This window comes from Hylobates moloch, unplaced genomic scaffold (genome assembly GCF_009828535.3).
Source record: "Hylobates moloch isolate HMO894 unplaced genomic scaffold, HMol_V3 SCAFFOLD_22, whole genome shotgun sequence".
In the NCBI taxonomy this organism is placed as follows: domain Eukaryota; kingdom Metazoa; phylum Chordata; class Mammalia; order Primates; family Hylobatidae; genus Hylobates; species Hylobates moloch.
Window position 1 is genome coordinate 16,198,457 of NW_026652297.1, and position 15,230 is coordinate 16,213,686.

Here is a 15,230-nt window from a genome sequence, read left to right on the forward strand (position 1 = left end):
TGTCTTTGCACAGGTGACACTTTGCACTGAGGGAAGGGAAAGGGTGAGGCTTTTGGGGGGCCACCCAAGTCATAGTCCAATCTCTTCAAAGACCCAAGATAGAATCTAGGAATTTTGTGAAGCTGCATTAAGGACAGAGTTGGAATGAGGATGTGGCTGGCATTTTTCCCTTTTCATAGATAACATGTCTTGAAGGCTGGGAGGGGAAGGAGGGCCTGGCAGATGGCAGCCTCCCCAGGTAGCTCTGTTCTAATTAGCTTTGTTTGGCCACACGCTGTGGTTATCCACAGTGGGAGTAGGTGTCCAAAGATGACTTTATCCTTCCCCCGCTCCTTTTCCCACTCCCACCTAGCACATAAAGTTTTGTCCGAAACCATTCAGAAGGCCAGGCACCATGCAGAGGACATTCAAGGCTGTGCGTGTTCTTAGCCACCGCCTCCCTCCTTTGCTGTGACATCACCACTCTTTCCTGATGCTCAGGAAAGCATATTGCTCCAATTCAAAAATAGAGAAAGCCATTCTCAGTCTTGCTTGTTCTTGTATCAGAAACAAAATACCTGCCTTGTGCTTCTGTAAGTGCGTTAGGACCCTGAGGTTCCCAGTCAGCATGTGGCCAGTAGTCAGCTGGCCATGAGGCAGCAGCAGGCTACCAGACAGCCTACATGACCTGTGACGGGAACGTTCCCCACCATGGCCGTGAGTGAAGTGTCTTCAGGGCCAATGTGGGAACTCGGGAGCCATGTTGATGAGTAACTAAGTTGAGATCCTAGAGAAGGTGTCTTCCCGAGCCGGCCTACCAGCCCACAAGTATGGAGACAAGCAGGTGGAAGAATTGGAAACATCCAAAAACTTTTCTAGCAACTTTGCAGATGGTGATGGGCCCCACTGGATGAGGAGCTCTCCATGCAGAGGCATCAAACCCACCCCATGGCCACACCTCCACCCAACCCTCCAGCCTGCCTCCTGCCACTGGGGCACTATCTATGCCAGCCTTCCTCCCATTGAGCCCTGAACTAGAGGCAGCTTTGCAAATAGGTTACTCACCTGACATGCAGGCCTAGTGCATGGAGGCGGCCTGAACAATAGGGCTCCTTCTCACCCTCCCACAACTGCTCCTTCCTGGGCCACAGCAGCCCATGGCTACATTTGCTGACTTGCTGTCCAAAACAAAATGCCAGTCCCTGTGGCAGGGAGTTCCAAAGGACAGCTTGGCAACTCAGACCTGTGAACAATAAGCCCTGACAACAGTGCCATCTCACCCCAGTACCTTTGGCCAGGGGCTTCCAAAGCATCTGCACCTTCCGTGAGATCCAGTCTGTGGAAAGTCACTTTAATGTTTCCTTGGCACAGACGAGGAGGAATAAGAAATCGGTCCCAGTGTACCCAGCACATGTACGTGCATGTGCATTTGTGTGCACGTGTGCACATGCATGCCTGACCATGTGTCCCAGAGAAAGGTGTGAGGGGCACCAATATCTTCTGGCTAGTGTCCCTGCAGGGCATGGGTGCTCTCCAGCCACATGGTGACCAGTGCATCTGAGTGACATTTCCTCTCGGGAAAGGGGGTGAGTGAGCTGCTCGGTGCCCTGTGAAATGCAGTCTAATGAAGTTCCAGAACTAGTGGAGCTGCAGGCTGTGGCAGGGATGGTGAGGACCTGTGGGGGGAGGTGTTTGCCTTCTGTGTCTAACACCTGTGAAGGGGTGGAGCCTGGGCCAGAGCCCAGGTGGCTCAGCGGGGCCCTTTGGAGGCCAGGTTCCTCTTTGAGGGGCAGCCCTAACCTGCCTGCCCTGCCTCCACCCAGTGCCTCCACCAACAGGGCTGGGGATGTGGCTCAGGGGGCAGCCCATGGCTCCAAGGGCGGGAGGGCAGCCTATGAGTGGCTGCCCCAGCCTCTCTCCCTTCTCTCACCTCCTGGTTAATTGTTAACTCTTCCCCTGGCATAAGTATGTGCCAGGCTCAGCAAGCTTGGTGAAAATATGCCAAGACAAGGGCAGCAAATCGGGGCCCAGTCACCCAGAGATAGCCAAAGCCACTTTACTGCCCCCGAAGAACTCCAGCTAGACAGGAAAGTTGTTTGCAGTACCACTCTGCCATCTCCTAGCACAAGTAAGAGGCTGGCCAGGATGAAGTTGTCCCTGATCAGGCCTTGCTGGGAGTGACTGACCCCTCTGGAGGTGGTCCAGAAACCCCCGCAACCAGCAGTGCATTCCTGGACGTGCCATGCCTGGATCTGACACATGGGAGAAGTGCCACAGCAATTGAACCCTCAGCATCTTTTTTTTTTTTTTTCAAACAAGATAGAATTCACATACCATAAAATTCACCCTTTTGAAGTGCACCATTCAGTGGTGTTTTGTATCACAGCATCTACTTTAAGCCAGCGGTCAACCACGGGTCATCACCAAATGCCCCACCAGTGAGCCATATGGACACAATTAGAAGTGTTATTGGATCTGCTGCCTTCACACTTGTCGGCTCCTCTTTCCTAGGCTGACACTTTGAACTTTTTATTGCAGAGAGTCCCCTTTCACCCATGCTGGGCCCAGCAGCCCCAGAGTACCTCTGCTGGGCTGCAGCCAGGACACTATCTGCTCTGAGCTGGAACCTCCCACATTTCATTCCCTAGGCTGCCAGGGTGGAGGTCCTGAGGTTTGGAAAGGAGGCCCGTGAGCCCTGAGCCTGAGGCACCCATGTCTGCTAAGGTTTTCCAGAGTCAAGGAGCATTGGCAGGGGTCAGTCCAGTTTTGTGAGGCCTGAAGCTTGTATAATTTGGAGGACCCTCTTTAAGAAAAAGAATGCAAAGTGGTGAATACAAAATTAGGTCTAGAGTTTTGGAAGGGGCCTGTTCAAGTGAGCACCCCGAGGTACAAGATTCATTAGCTTCACAGTAAATCTTTCTGTCTAGGCATTGGGCATTGTGTTTCCCTGATGGGAATGGAGCTCTGGGAAGTGCCCAGGACTTGGGTTCATCCTTGTCTCTCCCAGGTGAGACATGGATCTGGAAGTCAATGAAGTTGCAGTTTTTCTTCTGCAGATGAAGTGGCTGGTTCTGGATATCCACTAAAAACAGCCCCTTCTGTAGGGCGGAGGTACCCACAAAGGGAGCCTGGCGTCCAGGCGCAGGATGGGGGTATCACCACAGAGCCTGGACGAAAGGGCTGACCGGTTTGCTGAGGACCAAACTGTAAATGACCCTCATGTGCACCCTGCTGTCACCCACCAGCCAAACCTCCAGCCCCCAGCAGGAGTGGGAGTGGGGCACATCTGACAGTTGGCTCTCGGGGTGCCCGGGAGAGCCATGCCACTTGCACTTGATTGCAACAGGGACACATTCTACTCTACTCTGTGGGCCCGTCAGCTTTTGATTCTGAGCCAACCTGGTGTCGTGATCTGTCCTGAGATAAATGCCTCTTGCAAGCCCAAAGGCTGCTACCTGGGGGCACATTCCAGGTGTGTTGGGCAATAATTTGGTTATTTCCCTGCACAGATTTGCCTCTTCTTGCATCAAGTTGGCCTTCTTCTGAAGCTTCAGGAGCCTTGAAAAGAGCCCTGCCCAGTCTCTTCTGAAGCCTTTCTTGCTCAACACAGTGTGCTATGAAAATCTCCACAGCATATTGCATTATGGCAAAAATACCAAAATCCCAACCATAGAGTGACTGCAAAAACCACAGCTGGGTTTGCCTTGAAAATTACAATAACCTTTTTTAACTTAAAAAGAAAAACAGGCCCCTCTCTCTTCCTTTCTCCACCACTGTACTGTGTGTTTGGCTCCGCCTCTCGCCATGTCTTCTCACAAGACTTTCAAGATTAAGCAATTCCTGGCCAAGAAAGAAAAGCAAATTGTCCCATTCCCCAGTGGATTCGGATGAAAACTGGTAATAAAATCAGGTACAACTCCAAAAGGAGACATTGGAGAAGAACCAAGCTGGGTCTGTAAGGAATTGAACACGAGATGGCACATGTATTTATGCTGTCTAAAGGTCACAATCATGTTACCATCTCAAGCTGAAAATGTCACCACTATCTGGACAGTTGGACATGTTTTTTTGGGAATATACTTTTTCTCTCTGAATCTGTTAGGAACATTCTGGTTGACTGGGTTCCGTAATAAATATGTGAGACCTTTCATTTCAAAAAAAGAAAAATAGGCCTCCTTCCCAGGGGCTCCGGATTTCATCAGCCTTCTGTGCATGCGCAGCCATACAAACCGTGCAGGGATGGCTCCAAGTGCACCGTGGCCTCTTTGAACCGCAGGCCTTTGCACATCCCAATCCTTTTCCTCGCAATGCCTTTCTCATCTCTTTTCTCCTCCAGCTTGAACATCACTTCCTGCTGGCAGCCTCCCCCCTCCAGCTTCCTTTCTGCTCCCACAGGACCATGATGGGGAGGACAGCTGGGATGTGCAGAATGAAGGAACTCTTGCTAGCAGACATTAGTCTGTAGCTCTTCTTGGGTCAGAAGGAGCCACAGGTGAAAAGACATAACCGAGCTTTTTAATCATACAGGCGTTTACTCTTGTCCTTGCGCTGGTGTCACAGGTGGCCCTGCTTGATCAGTAGCCCTGTGGGATATTCTGATCAAAGGTCCCAAGCCCTTCCTCCTTGGCCAGGTGCCCATCCCCCATCGCCATTCACTGAAAGTGGGAGAGGTGGGAGAGGATAAAAGGGACTCTGTGGGTGGAGTCTTCAGGTCAGAGAAGGAGAAGCTGAGCCCGAGGGCTTGGGGAGCGGAGTGAAGGAGCAGGTGGAGGTGGAGGTAGGTGTGTGAGCCCAGAACTGGCCCCACCAGATGGCTGGTCCCTGAGTCAGGCCCAGGCGCTGACTGCCACGTGGGCAGTAGCCAGCCCCAGCCATGGGAACAGCAGGAGGAATCAGAACTCTCTCCACCCCTAGGAGGGCTGCACCTGCCTGGAGCTTCTCCTGCCTGGCCCTGACAGCCCTAGGCTCCCTCTGGGAGAGGATAGGGGCAGGGGCAGCAGCAAGGGTAGGGTGGGGTGGAACACTTGTTATCAGGGCAGCAGTTCCCAGCCATACCTTGTAGTGTTTGGGTCCCAAGAACAACTCACAGGGGTTGTTGTTCAAGGCCACAAAGATCTGAGCCAGGCAAGGTCCAGGGAAAGGCTTCCCCAGAGCCTCCATGCCATCCCCGGGTGCCAACCTCCCACCCCTTCCTCCCTGGAAGCCAGAGCACCACAATAAAGGGAGGGGGAGAGGTTGGTGATGCCTTCTGGGGAATGGAAGCATTTGTCTCCCAGTCCCTGCCCCTTCTGTTCCCAAGTTCATGGGAAAGGAGGACCTGTCCTGTGCCACAAGAAAGACTCTGGCCCTCACACTTGTCAGTGTACCTCTACTTGGGGCAGCATTTTCAAAGGCCTGTGCTCAAGGCCTGTGTCTCTTTCCTGCAGCCCCCAAGCTGGACCATCAAGGCCTGGTCCTGGGAACAGCGTGGTCAGTTCAGGGGCCTGTGGTTGAACTTTTACAGCCATCCCACCCTATGTCCAGTGAAAGATATTCACCTCTCAGACCTCGCCTTGCACATGTACTCACTCAACTAATAGCCATTAAGGACCCAGCATGTACCACACCCATTCTAGATACTGGGGGGAGTCAGTGGGGAATAAAGCAGACAAAATCCCTGCACCATGGAACTTCATTCTAGCAGGAGTGGGGTGGGGGAAGACAAACAGGAAACTAAACTTTATAGAGTATGGGAGAACAATAATTCTTAAACTCTCTGTGGTGAAAAATCAGTTGATTGTTTTTCAATCTGCATTTGGATTTCTGAGCAATATCAAATTTAGAGATCCCATAGCTAGAGATGCTATAACATAGAAGCTTCCAAATGCATCCCCTCAATTTCTGTATGTGTGTCCTCTTGCAGTGCTGGTCCACACTGTGTGCCAAGGTGACAAGAGCTTTGGGGGAAAACAGGGAAAGACAAGAGGGATGAGGAGTTTGAAGCAAGGTGGTAGGACTGCGGGAGAGTTGCAGTTTTAAAGAGGAGTTATTAAGAAGGTGACGTTTGAGCAAAGATTTGAAGGAGGTAAGGGAGTGAGCCATGTGTGTAACTGAGTAAGGCGCATTCCAGATAGAAGCTTTAATAAAAGGAAAGAGAATTTATAAACTTGGACTTTGACTGGTTGAAGCCCCGCTGAGGGGCAAGGGGCAGGAAGCAAGGGAGCATTGTAGGAGGGACACCTGTGAAGGAAAGGCCCCCAAAATCACCCCAGGCCCACCAGCATCCTGAGTGGGGCCACAGTTACATTCTACCTGGTCTCTTCTCTCCTTTCAGGACCTTCTTTCTTTACAAGCCAGCTCTCAACACCTGATATGAGGGCCACTCACAACACAGGCCATTCTTTTAATAAAATGACATGTTTTCTGTGCTCAGTGCATCTACCTCCAGCTTTGAACACAAGAGGTGCTTTAACCCAGGAGGTGGTCTGAGCTCTGCTTCTGCATCTATAGGCACAGGGCCATGACTGTGTGGAAGTTTCCATCCATCTGACTGGCTTCTGCATCTGAGCCCAGGTTATATGGCACAGGAGACATGTGGCAAGATGAAGGTTCCTTCCTCCATTGAATGCACTTCCACACCTGCTCATGCACACCACATGCATACATACACTTTCACACCAAACACACAGGCATGAAATACACTCATGGGCTTGTACACAGGCCTACCTGCCACAAACACCCATCATAAGCCTACAGGTAAACAATATGGGCATGCGCACTTATACATACACTTGCACACACATACACATTTTTGGAGGCTTGAACGCACACCCACGCCCAACACACACCCCCTCAGGCAGGCACACATGGGTCCCCTAAACATGGACTCTGTCTTCCTACAGGAGAGTTTCTATTCTGAGCAAATACCCAGCATCTGCAGTCAATGGCAAACAGATGAATGGGACAAAATTCACTCATGTGTCCTGGTGGCCCCACCAATACAGCCCTGAAGGAGTAGGCAGCAGGCTTGTCTCTTCACCACCAGGCCTTCAGAAGGGCAAGACCAGGGTGGGGGTCAGGTTTGGGCAGGAGTACACTCAGAGCTTCTGGGTACTGACTCAAGGCCAGGAGCCGACAGCCTTGTGCATTCCTGACAAGTAGGTCACCATGACAAAGAGCACTGGCTCACATGCTGGGACCTAAGGTTGACTGGAAAAGACTTGGGGAAAATCCAGCTGTTGTAAGACAGCTAGTGTTAGTAGGTGCTGCCTTCCCATGCCAGTGAGTTAGGTTGGGTCTATGCAGCACCGGAGCTATGGAGTGTGTGTCAGCAGCAAGGGCTCCTGCTCAGCACAGCAAAGACTAGGAGAAGAAGAGGGCAGTGGCTTAGGAGGGACTGTAGCGCTGGGGAGAATGGGTGAGGCAGGGGACACATTATGAATAGTGTTAATTTTTGGCACACCAGTGTGTTAGGCACTGTGCTGGGTGTTTTTCATGTATTATCTTGCAAGATACAGCCCTGCAAGTTAGATTTTATTGCCTCCATTTTACAGATGAGGAGACTGAGGCTCAGAGGGCTTAAATAAATTACTCTAGGTCTTCAGCTAATAAGGGCAGAGCTCGGATATGAGTCAAGACTTGTCTGACTCCAGATCTCAGACTTTCTCAACATCTTCATGTTGAAGCTAAAACTTGCATTTTAAACTATCAAAAGCAAGAGGGACCTAAGGAGACATGGCAACTAAAGGTACTGTGGTATCCTGGCTGGGATCCTGGGACAGAAAAAAAACATGAACTTTAGTTAATGACAATTAACTGTGATACATGAACAATTAATTGTGATACATGTACTTTACTAATGCAAAAGTGTTAATAATAGAGGAAACTGGGTGCAGGGTATACAGGAACTATTTATACTATCTTAATAATTCTTCAAATCTAAAAGTGTCCTAAAATGAAAGACTTATTTTTTAAACTTTGCATTTTTGCCAGCAGCAGGAAGCAGTAGATAACCAACATTCCAAGGTGCAGCCTGTGTATAAGGCCTGAAGAGGCCAGGGTCCCTGGAAAGTTTCTCAAAATAAGAGGCCATTCTGGACTTTGTACCACTGAGTTCCCATCACCTACATAACTTGAAATAGAGACATTAATTGCAGGGCTGTGATCTCAGCCAAGGCCACCTTCCTAAATGGGGCAAAAGGGCACTGAAGTCAGGCAGAGCAGCTGCAAACTGGCATGAATTCCCAAGGCTGTGGCAGAGAATTCTTGCTGGGTGTGCCTGTACCTCCCTGACAATGTGGCCTGGCCAAGCTGATGTCCCTCCATTTTCTCAACTGTTGCCACTAGAATGTAGTAGGAACAATGTATAAGTCTTACACTTCTTTTATTAAATTTATTCTTAGATATCTTATTCTTAGTAATACTACTATAAATGTAGTTGCTTTCTTGATTTCATTTTCTGATATTTTATTTCTAGTACATGAAAATAAAATTCATTTTTGTATATTGATCTTATGTTTTGTCACCTTGCTGAACTTGCTTATTAGTCCTAACAGTTTTTTAGTGGATTCCTTAGGATTTTCTATATACTGCAAGATTATGGCATCTACAAATAGAGATAGTTTAAGTTCTTTCTTTCCAATCTTGATACCTTGTATTTCATTTTCTTGCCTAAGTACTCTAGCCACCAGCTTCAGTACAATGTTGAATAGAATTGGTGGGAACAAATATCCTTGCCTTGTTCCTGATCTGAGGGGGAAATCATTTGATTTTTCACCATTAAATATGATGTTAAGCTGTGATGTTTTTAAAACAAAAAGAAAATAGTTGCCCTTTATCAGACTGAAGAAATTCCTTTCTATTCCTGGTTTGTTGAATGTTTCCATCCTGAAAGAGTGTTAAATGTTTTCGAATGCTTTTTTGGCATCTATTGAAATGATCATGTGGTTTAGTCATTAATTCTATTAATATGGTATATTACGTTGATATCCAGATGTTAAGCCAACCTTGCATTCCTGGGATAAATCTCATTGAGTCATACAGTATACTCCTTCATATATGTTACTAACTTCATTTTGCTAGTATTTCACTGAGTATTTTTTTCACAAGAATGTGATCCAGGAAGGAAGGGCTGCATATGCCCCACTCACCACATTGTCCCCATTCCCTCTAGCAATGCTAGGCACAGAGAGTCCTCAGTGAACCTCAACAAATGAATGAAAAAGTCAATCTATAAAACACAGGATCTCATGGGCCTCCAAAGAGTTCACACTAGGAATAGTGACCATCATATTATCACAAATGTCTAAGTAAGCATAATCCACATAAACTGTAGAGTCAAGGGAGGTTATAAAAAACCCAAACTTAGAATGAAGCCCTTGCTGAGTGAGGGGGCATTGGGTGACTTGCTCCACTACAGTCAAGGGTGTCTCACTTTAGGTTCCAGACCAAGAGGCAGAAGCTTATGGGGACTTGGGGCCCTCTCTCCACATACAGGTCCCCCCAGCCTAAGGAAACATGCCAGGGTCTCGGGTGGTGATATATGATCTAGGACTGCTGTGAGCAAACATAACACAGATGAGTGGCTATGTTGTGGAAAGCAGGGTCTTATCTACTGTGGTCTGGGTAGGGATCTGTGGACCCTGTGGCAGTCAAGCTTGTCCTTGTTGACAGTTATGATCTTAATACAACTTCTAAGCAGGTTTCTTAAGCTCATCCTGAGACCACAGCTATTAATCTAAACTCTGGGGGCTGACATGAGGATTAAATGAGATAATGAATGACGACCCCTTAGCATGATGCCTGGCATAGACTAAGTGTTCAGTAAATGGGGACATTATTGTTTTATGCTAACTTTTATTATTGTTTTATGCTTTTATTATTCTTACAATTATTTTAGAAGGATGTCCACTGACAGCCAGACTCTGTTGTAGCTTCTTTTTATTCATAACTTCAAAAATCTTGCAATCTCTTCCAGTAGGCACCACTTGAGTCAATCCAAGACCCAAAGAGCACAAGGTGCTCCCCAAGAGCAGCTGGCTGGGCACCACCCTCACCTGCTACCTGGACACAGATGAGGGGTGCTTCAAGACAAACAAGAAAGAAAGCTTTTCTTTCTCCCTGAATAAAAGCCCTAGGGGCAAGGGAAGTTGCCCTCCCTCTCACCCTCTGTCCCCCTACCACATTTCAGGCTGGTTGTTTATGCCCACAGTAAGGACAGTCCAGTCACAACAGAAAGGCCATGGCACAAGAGGGCACCATAGGAAGAAAGCTGGGCACAGCCAGAGAGCTGAGTGACCTGCCTGCCAGCTCTAAGAGGATCCCTGGTTCTTCTCTCCTCTGTGGTGGGAACTCCTCTCTGGATTCTGGCACCAGACTTCTAGCTCTTCATCTCCTCCATACCTGCCTTATCAGAGCAAGGCAGACTACAGCAAGAATGTATTTGCTGGTCTTTTAGCAACCAGTGTGCTTGCTGAGCCAGCCTCAGGCCCTTCCCTTCCAGGAAGCAGAGCAGGAGAGCCAGTCAGGCCAGGGCTTTGGCTTGAAATGCCCCCATGACCAATCAGCTGTGCTCTCAACCCAGGTGAGCTTCTGTGGGACCACAGCCCAGATCACCTCATAGACTCCTTACTAGTGATACGGATTCCATTGCAGCCATAGGTGGAGTTGACTAAGACATTGAAGGAAATTGAAAAGAACAGTTAGAAAAGTAGAAGGAGAACTGGGGCACCAACGGGATGTGAAGACCTGTAGGGGAGGAAGGGGGAAAGTGGATGGGGCCTGAAGAGGTCATAGGGTCTGGCAGTTGTGAGGCCACAAGTGGCTGCCTGGTGCAAACTTTCATAGCTAGAGAAGGTGTTCAGGTTGTCTGTCCAAGGATGTTCATTCAGAATTGTTTATAACAGGGAACCATCAAAAGTAACTTCAAGGTTCAGCCCCAGGAGACAAATAAATAAATTGTGGTTCAGCCATGCACAGGTAAAAAAATCATTAGCTCCCAGGTTTTGTTTGGTTATGAAGGAGAAGGGGATTTTTTGTGAACATTAAAAAGACTGAGAAGTTTTATGGGAAAAAAAATACAGATGTCCAGCTTCTCTTGAATATCAAAAACTCTGGTAACACTAGACCCTCATTTCCACTTGATGTGACTCTGGCTGGAGCAAGAAGCAGCTGCGTCCTTCAGATGAGGAAGTCCCTCCAGGTGGCCAAGGTTTCTACCCACCCAGTCTCTCATGCAGTTTCATGTCAGTATCTATCAGCTATGGGTAGAGATCTTGTGCATGTTCTTCCCTGAGCCTGGAACATTCTCCTCTTCACCCACAACCCTGTGCCCCGATGAGTCCTTTTGATTTTTCAGAAATTAGCATTAACATCACCTCTTCAGGGAAAATTTCCCCAACTACCACATAGTGAGTTGGGTCATCCTGCTTCGGGTTCTCCTTGCATCCTTGTAAAACTCTTCACCAGTGTCACTAAAGAAGTGTCTGTGACAGCTCTCTGTTACAGAAGAAGTCCACTCAGTGAATACAGAAGGAAATACAAAGTCACCGTTAGAATACCAGATGCCCCTGAAGGCAAGATCCACCCATGGATATTAAACTCAGTGGGTGAAAGTTTAAGAAATATGATATTTACATAGTCTCAAAATATTTTCCCCAAAACAAATTTTTATTAATTACAAAGGGGAAAATAGTAACTTGAGAGTGAAGAAACCTAGCAGATTTCACTTTAACCAAGTGACCAAAGTTAACATCACCAGTAATAAGTTGTGTTGACATCCTGTATCCCTTGATAGGAGGCACTGAGAAAAGCATGTCACTTCCGTGGTATCCATCCCAATAAAGGCATAACCTCAATCTAATCATGAGAAAACATCAGACAAACCCAAACTGAGGGGCATTCTACAAAACAACTGCCCAGTACTCAGAAAAGCCTTAAGGTCATGAAAGACAAGGAAAGACTGAGGAACTGTCACAGACTGGAGGAGATTAAGGAAACGACAACCAAATTCAAAGTGAGACACAGGATCAGATCCCAGAACAGGAAAAAAAAGTAGAAAAGAAAGTCTGTACTGAATGGCATTATGCCAATATTAATTTCTTAGTTTTCATAATTGTCATACTGTATAGTTATGTGAGATATTAATCTCCAGGGAAGCCTTGTGAAGGGTATGTGGAAGCTCTCTGAATCATTTCTGCAACTCTTCTGTAAGTCTGAAATGATCTCAAAATTGAACAAAGTCAAAAAGGTATGTGTGTAATTATTTGCTAGATGCCTGTGTCCCCTCCTGGGAGCCTATAAACTTCATGAGGATATGGACAGGGACTGTGAATACACTATCTTTATTCATGATTGCATCCTGGCATTATGGAAAGTGCTTTACACATAGTGGGTATTCAATTAATATGCGCTGAATAAACAGATTCATAGTTATTGACACAGAAAAATGCCCTTGGCATATTATTAAGTAAAAAACCTAGGATACAAAACAGCACAGTGGGATCAACAGTATGATCCCATTTTTTGCTTTGAAAAATCATATACCAATATTTGTATAAATGAAAAGACTATAACGATTTAAAAATGAAATGTTGCCGGGCACAGTGGCTCACACATGTAATCCCAGCACTTTGGGAGGCCAAGGTGGGCGGATTACCTGAGGTCAGGAGTTCGAGATCAGCCTGGGCAACACGGTGAAACACCATCTCTACTAAAAATACAAAATTAGCTGGGCGTGGTGACACATGCCTGTAATCCTAGCCACTCGGGAGGCTGAGGCAGGAGAATAGCTTAAACCTGGGAGGCGGAGGATGCGGTGAGCCAAGATCGTGCCAATGCACTCCAGCCTGGGCAACAAGAGTAAATCTCTGTCTCACCAAAAAAAAAAAAAGAAAGAAAGAAAAAAATGAAATGTTGACAGTGGTGGTTATCACTGGAAGATAAAGTTATGGGTATTTTTCTTCTTTTTACTTTGCTATATATGTATATATCTTGAGACAGAGTCTCGCTCTGTCGCCAGGCTGGACTGCAGTGGCGTGATCTCGGCTCACTGCAACCTCCACCTCCCGGGTTCAAGTGATTCTTGCCTCAGTCTCCCAAGTAGCTGTGATTACAGGTGCCCACCACCATGCCCAGCTAATTTTTGTACTTTCAGTAGAGATGGGGTTTTGACATGCTGGCCAGGCTGGTCTTGAACTCTTGGCCTCAAGTAATGTACCCGCCTCAGCCTCCCAAAGTGCTGGGATTACAGGCATGAGCCACCACGCCTGGCTTACTTTGCTATATTTTCTAAGCTTATTTAGATTTTCACAAACTATTTTTATGTGCAGAAAAAAATGTGTGTATATACGCATACATAAAGAATGCCCTGAGCACTCTGCCTGGGTTCCTGTGTGTGTGCAGACGTGGAGCCAGACCCCTAAGGGCTGGGCAGAAGATGTAGGTGTCTGAGCCCTGGGAGATGGTGACCCAGCAGCATGGTGACTGAAGTCAATGGAGAGGCGAGGTGCCAAAAGGGCAAGTTAATTATCCTCCACTCCACAGCTTCTCCATTCAGCCAGCTGGCACTTTCTGAACAAAATTCTGAACTCGTATATTAATTTTCTTGAGCTGCCGTAACAAATGGTCACAAACTGGGTGGCTTAACGCAGGAATGTATTTTCTCACAGTTCTGGAGGCTAGCAGTCTGAAATCAAGGTGTTCACAGGGCCATGCTCCCTCTGAAGATGCTAAGGGGGAATTCTTCCTGGCTTCTGATGGCTCCTGACAGTCCTTGGTATTCCTTGGCTTATAGGTGAGTCACTTCAATCTCTACTCTTGTCATTACATGGCCTTCTTCCCTGTGTCTCCTCTGTGTCTCTGTATCCAAATCTTATAAAGACATCAGTCATTGGATTTAAGGCCCACCCTAATCATGTATGACTTCATCTTAACTTGATTACATCTGCAAAGACCCTATTTCTAAATAAGGTCACATTGACAGGTATCAGAGGTTAGGACTTGAGCATATTTTTTGGGAAGAGGCAATTCAACATACTACAACTAAGAACTACCCTGTGCCCATTTTTTATTACTGTGTAACACACCACTTCAAAACTTAGCTGCTGAAAACAACTATTTTATTTGCTCATAATTCTGTAAGTCAGCAATTAAGGCTGGGCTCAGCTGAGAGATTCTTTCGCTAGTCTCCCCTGGGCTCATTAGTGGGGCTACAGTCTTCTGTTGGCTTGACCGAGGGCGAAGGTCCAAGATGGTCATATTTATGTCTGACACTTGGTGCTGGCTGTAGTGAGTTGGTCTGGTGAGCCTTAACTTGGATGGTATTTGTCTACTCTACGTGGCTTCTCATGCTCCATCAGGCAAGCCCAGACATATTCACATGTAGACTGGCAGATGCTAAGAGGACAAGAGCAAAAGCTGCAAACACCTCTTGAGGACTAGGCTGGTCAAAGCAAGTCACAGGCAAGCCCAAATTCAAGGGGTAGAGAAAGAGACTCGACCTCTTCAAGGAAGAAGTAGCAGAGTTATGTTGCAAAGGGGCATGCACATAGGAATGGGAGGGGTTACTGAAGCCATCTTCGCAAACCATCTACCATAGACTTCAAGTTCTGAGAGGATAAGATAAACGGATCCAGGCTTGACCTGAAGAAGCAAGTCTAGCCCCCTGACTATGAGGCACTGCAGCAAGTGCCATGTGTTAGAATAAAGGCACAGGAAAAAGCAGTGAATTCCCTGGTGTGTGTGGCAGAGAGCTAGTAGGAAGTGAAAACTGAGCTGCCCATTTGCCCTCTAAGTCCCAAGTCAGGGGCCTCTCATCTGTGTCTGGTTCTGGGTAATGACCTCCATGTCCTGGGCCCTTAGGGCTCCAGATGCAAGCTAAAATAATCATAGTTTAACCCTAAAGCAAAGATGGCATGGTCTCAAATCCCCAAAGAAGCAGTTATGTTCTCATGCTGACTGAGGCAAGAAAAGGTTTCCTAACATGAGAGTTGGTGCAGAAATGGGCTTAGAGCTAACCCTTGACAGAATCCCTTTTCCCTCCCTCACAGACAAACACTTGTCCTCTTCTCCAGTGACTGCTCAGGAGAGGTCTAGCTGCCCACACTTCTGTGGGAGGAAAAACTCCAAGTACACACATCTAATATGCCATCAGGGGGTGGAATCCTGGCTGCATTTTTTTCACTTGTAACTTTGACCCTCTTTCCTCATCTGTGAGATGTGGGTTCATAGGGCTACAGTGAGAACCAGTGAGAATTCTTTGCAAACACTGTAGA

At 47.2% G+C, this 15,230-nt stretch overlaps 1 pseudogene; it reads left to right on the plus strand.

The window, feature by feature from the left end:
* The first annotated feature begins 3,783 nt into the window (after positions 1-3,783).
* LOC131382322 (putative ribosomal protein eL39-like 5) lies at positions 3,784-4,262 on the plus strand (annotated as a pseudogene).
* Positions 4,263-15,230: the final 10,968 nt, after the last annotated feature.